This window comes from Equus przewalskii, chromosome 10 (genome assembly GCF_037783145.1).
Source record: "Equus przewalskii isolate Varuska chromosome 10, EquPr2, whole genome shotgun sequence".
NCBI lineage: Eukaryota > Metazoa > Chordata > Mammalia > Perissodactyla > Equidae > Equus > Equus przewalskii.
Window position 1 is genome coordinate 32,299,920 of NC_091840.1, and position 8,214 is coordinate 32,308,133.

An 8,214-nucleotide genomic window follows, 5' to 3' on the forward strand; every position below is an offset into this window, starting at 1 on the left:
GTCTGCTACCAGTTCGTAGTAAAACTTAAAAAAATCGTCTATGCTGTTTCTATTTCCTCACCTCCTATTCTCTGTCACACACGCTCCAAGCAGGTTTGCACTCCTACCATGACAGTGAAACCACCTTCATCAAGGTTTCCAATGACTTCTATGCTGACAAATTCAATAGTCAGTTCTTCCTTCTTATTTGACCCATCAGCAGCCATTTAAGTCATTTGGTCACTTACTTCATGAAACTCTTTCTTTTTCTTCAGTTGCTTCCAGACACCAAAGTCTACCAATCTTCCTCCTACTTCACCAGCTGTTCCTTTTCCATTTTCTTTTCTGGATTCACTTTTCCCCTTTTCACAGGCTCTAAGATTGAAATGCCCTAGGGCTTAGTTCTTGGATAGCCAATCCTCTCCTCTCTTTCCTGCCCTCCCCCTCTCCTCTCCTTTTTATCCTTCCCGCTGGGTGCCTTAGGTAGTCCCATAGCTTTAAACACCATCCATATGCTGCAAGACCTCCTATTTATATCTCTAATCCAGAGCCTCTCCCCTGAGGCCAGAATGAATAAAGGCAAAGTGTGTCTTCAGCTTCCTGCCTTTTTGGCACATTTCTCCCCACCTCTCTGTGGTTTCTCTTTCTTCTCCTGATATCCAGTTTATTCATACTCAAGGGTAATTGATGGGATTAAAACATTAACTAGTGCTCAGCACAGTGCCTTGCACATAATGGAAATATTAATCAAACATAACTAAATTACTCCTTTCAGGGGAACAATATTTACATTTGGCCTAAAGGCAAAGTTATGCCTCTCTACTGATGAAATTTCAGATATAGGCAGATATGGTTTCATCCTAATCAGGCCTGGGATGGAAATGAGGGATGTGTGTGGATTTTTGAGGGTGAGAGGCTTTTCCAGAATCACTCAAATCACGTTGATCACTCACTCAGTCTGTGTGTAGGATGTACTTGGTGTTTCTCTCTCTTTTGGTCTTGTTGTGGTCAGAGTAAGGTAGCCTGGCTGGGCAGCTCAGCAAAGCCCCACCCTGGATTTTAGTTCTTCCTGCCTGGTTGTGGTAGTCCTGTGGTTAGATCACGGCAGTGACAAGCTGTGGATTCGTTTTCCACTCAGTTTTTCAGAGAGACCCTGTTCTTCAGCCACTGACTAAACCCTTAACTTGGCCAAAAATGGTGGATAGCCCAGCCCAACGATGCAAGTTAGACCTTGACATTTGACTCAATCATTTTTGAAAGTCTCACGTGTCAGAACCTCCATAAATAAGAGTGCAATCCTCCCTCCCTCTCCTCTCTACTTTACAATGATAAGATGAGACTCAACGAGTGACAATGCTGTGGAAGTCAGAGGCACTGAATCAGTCTGGGTCATGTCACCCAGGTAGTGAGGAGAGTTGGGTGAAGGATGTAAACTCTTTTTACAGGGTTCAGGGAAGCAACAAGGGTGGAGGAAGTGAGGGAAGGTGGTAAAGAGTCCCAGGGATCAGCAACAACAGGGACTTGTTACCACCTCAAGGCTGAAGGGGCAAGTTGGGAGTAGTGACCAGATCCCAGGGGCAGCTGCAAATAGGAGAGGGGCTGGGATGGGAGCTTTGGCCAACCATCAGTGCAGCAGAGTGGGAGCTGGCAGAATAAACATCCTGACCTCCTTCTCCTTATTATCTCTTGTCAATGCTTCCCGATGGTCAAACCTAACTAGAAACCAGAGGGGAAGGGAGCCTCTTGGTATAGACCACACAGGTCAGCCTCCTGGATCTCAGAGCAGGGTGGAGAAGTGGAGAGTGGGGCTGGAGGAGACAATGGAGAATATTCTGCAGACTTGTTCTGAATAACAACTCCAGGACTCGAAGCTATTAGAAGGTAATGCTGTTAAGGTGGATTGTTCATGACCCTCTGTTCCCACTAGCAAAAATAACTAAAGCTGGGTGCTGGTCCCATGGCCTAGTGGTTAAGTTTCGCATGCTTTGCTTTGGTGGCCCAGGTTTGGTTCCCAGGTGCAGACTTGCACCACTTGTAGGCAGCCATGTTGTGGCTGTGAACCACATTCAAAATAGAGGAAGATTGGCACAGATGTTAGCTCCGGGAGAATCTTCCTCAAGCAAAAAGAGGAAGATTGGCAACAGATACTAGTTCAGGGTGCATCTTCCTCGGAAAAAAACCAACACAAAACGAGACAAACAAAAAATAACTAAAGCTGATGTTCTATTTCAAGATGCAGTATGTGATGGTTAATTTTATGTGTCAATTTCACTGGGCTAAGGATGGCCAGATAGCTGGTAAAACATTATTTCTGGGTGTGCCTGTGAGGTTGTTTCAACGATTAGCATTTGAATCAGTAGACTGAGTAAAGAAGATTTACCTTCACCAACGTGGGCGAGCATCATCAAATCCACTGAGGGCCTGAATAGAACAAAGTGGTGGAGGAAGGGCAAATTCTCTCTCTTTCTTCTTGAGTTGGGAAGTCCATTTTCTCCTGCCCTTGGAATAGGAACTTCTAGTTCTCAGGCCTTTGAACTCCAGGACTTATACCAGTGGCTTTGCAGGTTCTTAGGTCATCGGACTTGGACTGAATTATACCACCAGCTTTCTTGGTTCTCTAGTTTGCGGATGGCAGATCATGGGACTTCTTGGCCTCCGTAACCGTGTGAGCCAATTTCTATAATAAATCTCATCTATATCTATATCTGTATATGTCCTATTCATTCTGCTTCTCTGGAGAACCCTGACTAATACATAGTATTAGAATAATCTATATGTATATGAGACTGGAAGTCTGTTCACCCACGATGCTTATGTGACAGGGTTACGATTTATTGAAGTGTGAGTATTTTGAGAAGAGTTCTGGCTTAATAACTTTGAAATAGCCTGATCTTGTGGAATGTAGAATTGGGAGAATGAGTGGGAAGAGAGACTGGAGGAAAAGGGAAAGTACCTGATACAAGAGACTAAATCACTCCCCGTAATACAGAGCTCAGAAAGAGGGGAGACATTTGGGTGCTGGAGAGAGTATGGGAGATTTTGACATGTAAAAGGCCCTTGGGTAGCTATGGACGTGAGAGAATTAGGGAGGAGAAAAAAGGGCTTTAGAAAAACTTTGCAAAGAATGCATATCTCTTCAAAAGACACAAATGAATAATTGGAGTTCCTTTTAAAATGACTATCAGTTGCTGAACCATGTTTCCTTATGTGAGCCTCCAAGCAGAAGCAGGGCCACAGAAGACCTGTATTTTTATTGGAGTTGCACTAAAAGACCTTCTGGATGGTCTTGGCAATTGAGGGCTGGCCAGAAACCACTCCACACACCGTACACTCTGTCCTCTGCACAGTAGGCACAAGCCCAGAATCTTTTGAGGACTCAGTTTCCTTTCAAGCTGTCATACCTTACACAGGATCACTGTAAAATGGAAGGGATGACCCTTTTACTCTTTTTGTACAGAGGCCAGAGAGGATAAATAAGTCGGCATGATCACCCAGCAGGCTGTCTAAAGGAGAAAGGAGGCGTACTCCCTGTGTGGCCTGCATTCCACTCGGCTGACTGGCTGCAGATTCAGTTTCCTTCCCTTTCTAGAAAGTGAAAATCCATCTGCCTTTCCCTTCTAAGAAGTTTCAGGCTTTTGCCAAGAGCCTGTGTAGGACAAGATCAGAGCCTGAGCATTTACAGAATCATTTCTTTTGACTCCTTAATTCCTTTCTTGCTCAGGGGTGGGAGGCTAAGCCCAAGGATGGGACTTGGGGGTTTGAGCATTGAGGTCTGAATTTCCCAGCCATGCAGCACTCCAGCATCAGAGGCTCTGATCAAGATGGGTTATTTCCCAATGTGGGCTAATGAAATGTGGGGAGAAATTGACTAAGGGCTTCTGGAAAAAGCTTCCACTTTCTTTCATGGGAACTGTCAAAAAAGCAGTTTGTTCTCTCTCCCAAGACGGAATGACGGTGCATACAGCTTTGGTTCCTGCTGGCGACCACATTGCAACCTTAAAGGCTGAGAGTCTTAGGATGACGTTGACACCATGGAGGAGGGTGGAGAGACAAAAAGAAACAAGGCAGAACAGATGGATCAGACCCTGCAGAAAGCCCACCCACCTCGAAATTTTTTACTGTCACAGACCAATAGACAACTTTTATTGTTTAAGCCAGTTTGAGCTATGTTTTCTGCTATTGCAATAAAGACCATCCATCCTCCTGATACCTTCTGGCAGCTCAGATTCCCTGTATCCCAGGCTCAGGAACAGGGAGGCACAGCCTGGTCTGAGAAGATTCCATCCTGACGCAGGTGATGTGTTGATGCTTCACTGGGTTTTAACCTTCTTTCTTGGGGAGGGAGGGAAGATCAGGCACGTTCGTCTCACAGCTTGGGGTGAGGGGGTGATGAGCTCAGTCGCTCAGCAAAGGAATGGCTGAAAGGATGCCTCATGTGCTTGAACGTGACCCTTGGGGAGCTCAGAGGGCTTGGGCCGCCAGAAACTGGTGCGGCAAGTATTCTTTGCCTGGAGTTCCTGGACTCCTAGGAGGTCCATGGAAAGGCGTCAGAAAGTCCATGAAACCCTAAAACTGTGTGAGGAATTGTGTGTGTACATTTTCACCGGATTTTCGAAAGGCAAGAATCACTGTTCTGTGTTTAAATGGTATAAAGCTCTCTAAACCCACTTGCCTGGGTTTCCCTTGTCATTAAACAGGAATGACTACTCTTCCTTCTTACTCCCCAGAAAGGATGAACATCTGAGAGATCATAGGTGGTAGACAAATCCATTAGATAGAAAAATCTTTTTAAAATTATCAGGGACTGTGCCAAGCTATTGGGAGAGGAAAGGAGGGAGCATGTCCCGAAGTGAGAAAGTCCATCTGGAAGGGGAGACAGTCACAAACTTAGGTGAAGGAGAATGACGAAGATCAGACCTGGTCTTTCTATAGGGAATCCAAGTTATGTGGATACACATGAACACGTACCCACATGTGCCTTAAGCCGTGTGTGTGTGTATGGGATAGCAATGAACATTTGCATTTTCTGATGGTTTTCAAAGGGTATTTCCATAACACTGCCTCCTCACAGGGGCCATGAGAGCTAGGTCTAACATGTTTCCCCCTGGTTCAGAGAGTGCAGTGCCCAGCGTCCCTCAATAAATGGGCATGCTCCGACCCAAGTTCAAGTGTTCTGTTTCCTCTCCTGGTGCTTTATCTTCTGCATCAGTGGTTTCTAAACCTGACTGATCATCAGCATCACCTGGATGCTTTCCTACAATGCAGAATCTTGGGCTTGGCTCCAGCCCTAGACACTCTGATTCAGTATGTCTGGGGCAAGGCCTGGCTATCTGCATTTTTGGAAGCATCCCAGGTGAATCTGAACACCATTTAGGTTTTTGGGAACAACTGCTCTCTATAAAGAGCACTGTGTGTGTGTGTGTACACATGTGTGTGCATGTGCATGCACACACATGTCCTCCTACAGGCAAGGCTAGCAAACCTGTAAAATAAGTAATAGATCTTGGATGCCTCTCATCTCCTCTTTTAGGGGTCTTCTACCCTTTGGCCCTCCTTCCTGATGCCTCATGGTTCTTTTGCTCACCCCTCATCAGATGATAGCTTAGTCCCTTTTAGGGGTTGGCTCATTGTCACAGTAGACTCTTAGGGATGGATAATCATTCAAGTTCAAAAGTAGTAAATCTCTAGTGGTAGAATTTCAAGCTTTGGGACAAGCAAATGGATGTGGGAGACGTTTTAGGGAGGGGAGGCATCTTATCATGCTGTGTGTGGTTGTGTATTTCCCATGACAGCTCTCCAGCACAGAACTCCCACGTGTATATCATATGTTTGCATATATACCATAAAAATAAAATACCCCACAAAACTCTCAGAATGAAAAGCAAACACATATACTGAGCAGGTGGATTTTTAGAGTGTGCAACCTTTTTTAGGGGAAAAAATTATGAAAGCATTTTCAGTGTCAAGTCTCACCACAAGGCATGCTCTTGAAGCTGGAAGAGAGGCATCCAGAAATACGAGTTTGTCATGGAAACGCTGACAGGGCTTCAGCTGAGGGATGCTCACAGGTGCAGCCCAGAATGGCGCAGCCTCTTGCCGCTTATTTACATCCCGGCCCACTGAATGAATTCTCTTTTCCTGTTTCCTGGCCCCTGGAAACTCAGCTGGCCTTCCGGGGACCTGAGGGTTCCTATCAGGAAGGTCTCTGGTGGTGGTTTTCAGATTTCTGGGGCAGGAAATAGAGGGGGGGGTCTTAGGATCAGTTTCATTTCTGGAAGAAGAGCTCCTGGAGGGAGTACTGAAAGGAATGAGGGGAGGAGGGAAGGAATGAACGAAGGAAGGGAGCAAGGGAGGGAAACGCTGATTCTAAGCGTCAGGCACAACCCTAGAAGCATATAGCCATCATATTCAAGTCTTCATCACCATCAGCTGTAACCCAGTGAGTTATCAAAGCTTATTACTATGATACAGAGAAGGAAAGAGGCTGGCAGATCCAGAGTGGGAGCTTACAACCACATCCTTGGTAGGCTAGGTGGCTGGGTGGTGTAAGGATTGGGAGTTCCCCTGACCCACCAGTTTTGCTGATGCCGAAAGCCCTCAAGCATGGCACAAAGGCCTTCCCTTGACAAGCAGTGAGAAAGATGGAAAGGTAATTCCTCCTGGGACCATCCTTGGTCCTGTCAAGGGGTAGAATGACCACAGACCTTGTGCTGGGGATAGGCCTTGCTCCGGGGGACACTTGGTCCCTGAGGATATGGGTTCTCTCTTCTTCCCAACTGGGGCCCAGGAGTCCTGGCAGGAGCAAGAGAAGGGCATCAGCTGCTTTAGGAGCCAATAGGCAGGGCCTGAGAGGCTGGGGGAAATGGTTGGGAAAAGGAAAAAGTGGTTTCTGTCTGAGGGAAGTTTCCATCTAGCGGGGAAAGTGTGGTCCTTTAGGGGCTCCCAATCCAATCTGACAAGGGAGGCAGGAACTCTGAACACAAGGAGTCCAAGAAGGATAAAAGAAAGAAAGAAAGCACAGTCCATGCACTCCAGGGGCTCAGCGTCTGGAGAGAGAAAGACCTGTTTCTTCAACACTGGCCGTAGACTGCCCCACCCCTGACCAAGCATCTCAGGAATCAAAGCCACCAACCCCGCCCTGGACTGTGTCAAGAGCTGGGGTGAGACAGACAGCCCAGCTCTCTCCTATGTGCCTGCCTGTCCTCCGAGCATCCTCCTGCAGCCCTTTCTGTCAGCTGCCCGCTCTGTGGAGGCCTGCAGCTTTGGCCAGGCGCAGCGGCTCTGCTGGGAGGCTGGTTTGCACTCAGGGCTGCTCTGATCGGGCCCACCTTTCCTTCCCCAGCAGGAGCCTTGGGAGCTTGGGAGACATTCCAGGACTGGCTCTGACATGAATTTGCTGTTCAGTGCGCCAGGCGATCAGAGCTGACTCCTCTCCCTTTTCCCTTGGAGGTGTTGATAGTAACAGCAGAGACGAGCTGCCAAGTTGGCAGGAGAACAGAGCGACTGTGCACTGCGGATTGCGGTGGGGGTGGGGGTGCAGCAAGCTGGCAGAGGGCTGGGCTGGAGCCACAGTTTGTTTACCCTGAGATGGAAAGGGTCCCTGCAGTCTCGGCAGCCAGCATCTTGCCCAGGAGGGGAGATTAGAGAGGAAGGCGGAGGCCCCGGGGGAGCCCTAGGGCAGTGGTGTGGGGTGAGGCATCTGGGAGGTTCCCAGGTCTGGGTGCTGCCAGAGTCGGTGGGAGGGGCCTTCTGGCTGGGCCTGAAGCCACCAGGCAGCCTGGCCCCGAGAGGCATGCCGGGCCTCAGAGGCAGGACAGAGATCCACCTTTGTTCCTGCTGTCCATGAAGCAGCTTTGGAGTTTCCAAACAGGAATGGACCTGGGGTGGGGAGCAGGCGAGTTCTGTAGCTTCTTCCTCCACAGAGGACCTTAGAAGGCACCCATGCTGTCAATCAAATAGACCTGGGACCTTGAGCAAGTCATTCAACTTCTTTGAGCCTCAGAGACGAATATCTACTTCAGAGCTTTGTGTGAGGATTCAACAAAGTAGTAACAGCAAAAACTTATCTATTGCTTACCACAAGGCAGACACTCTTCTAAGAGCTTTACATACGTGAAGGCACTTAATCTTCAAACGACTTCATCAGGTGGGTGCTATTATTATTCCCACTTTATTAATGAAGTAACTAAGGCACAGAAAGGGTAAGTAATTATCCAAGGTCACAGAGCTAGTGAG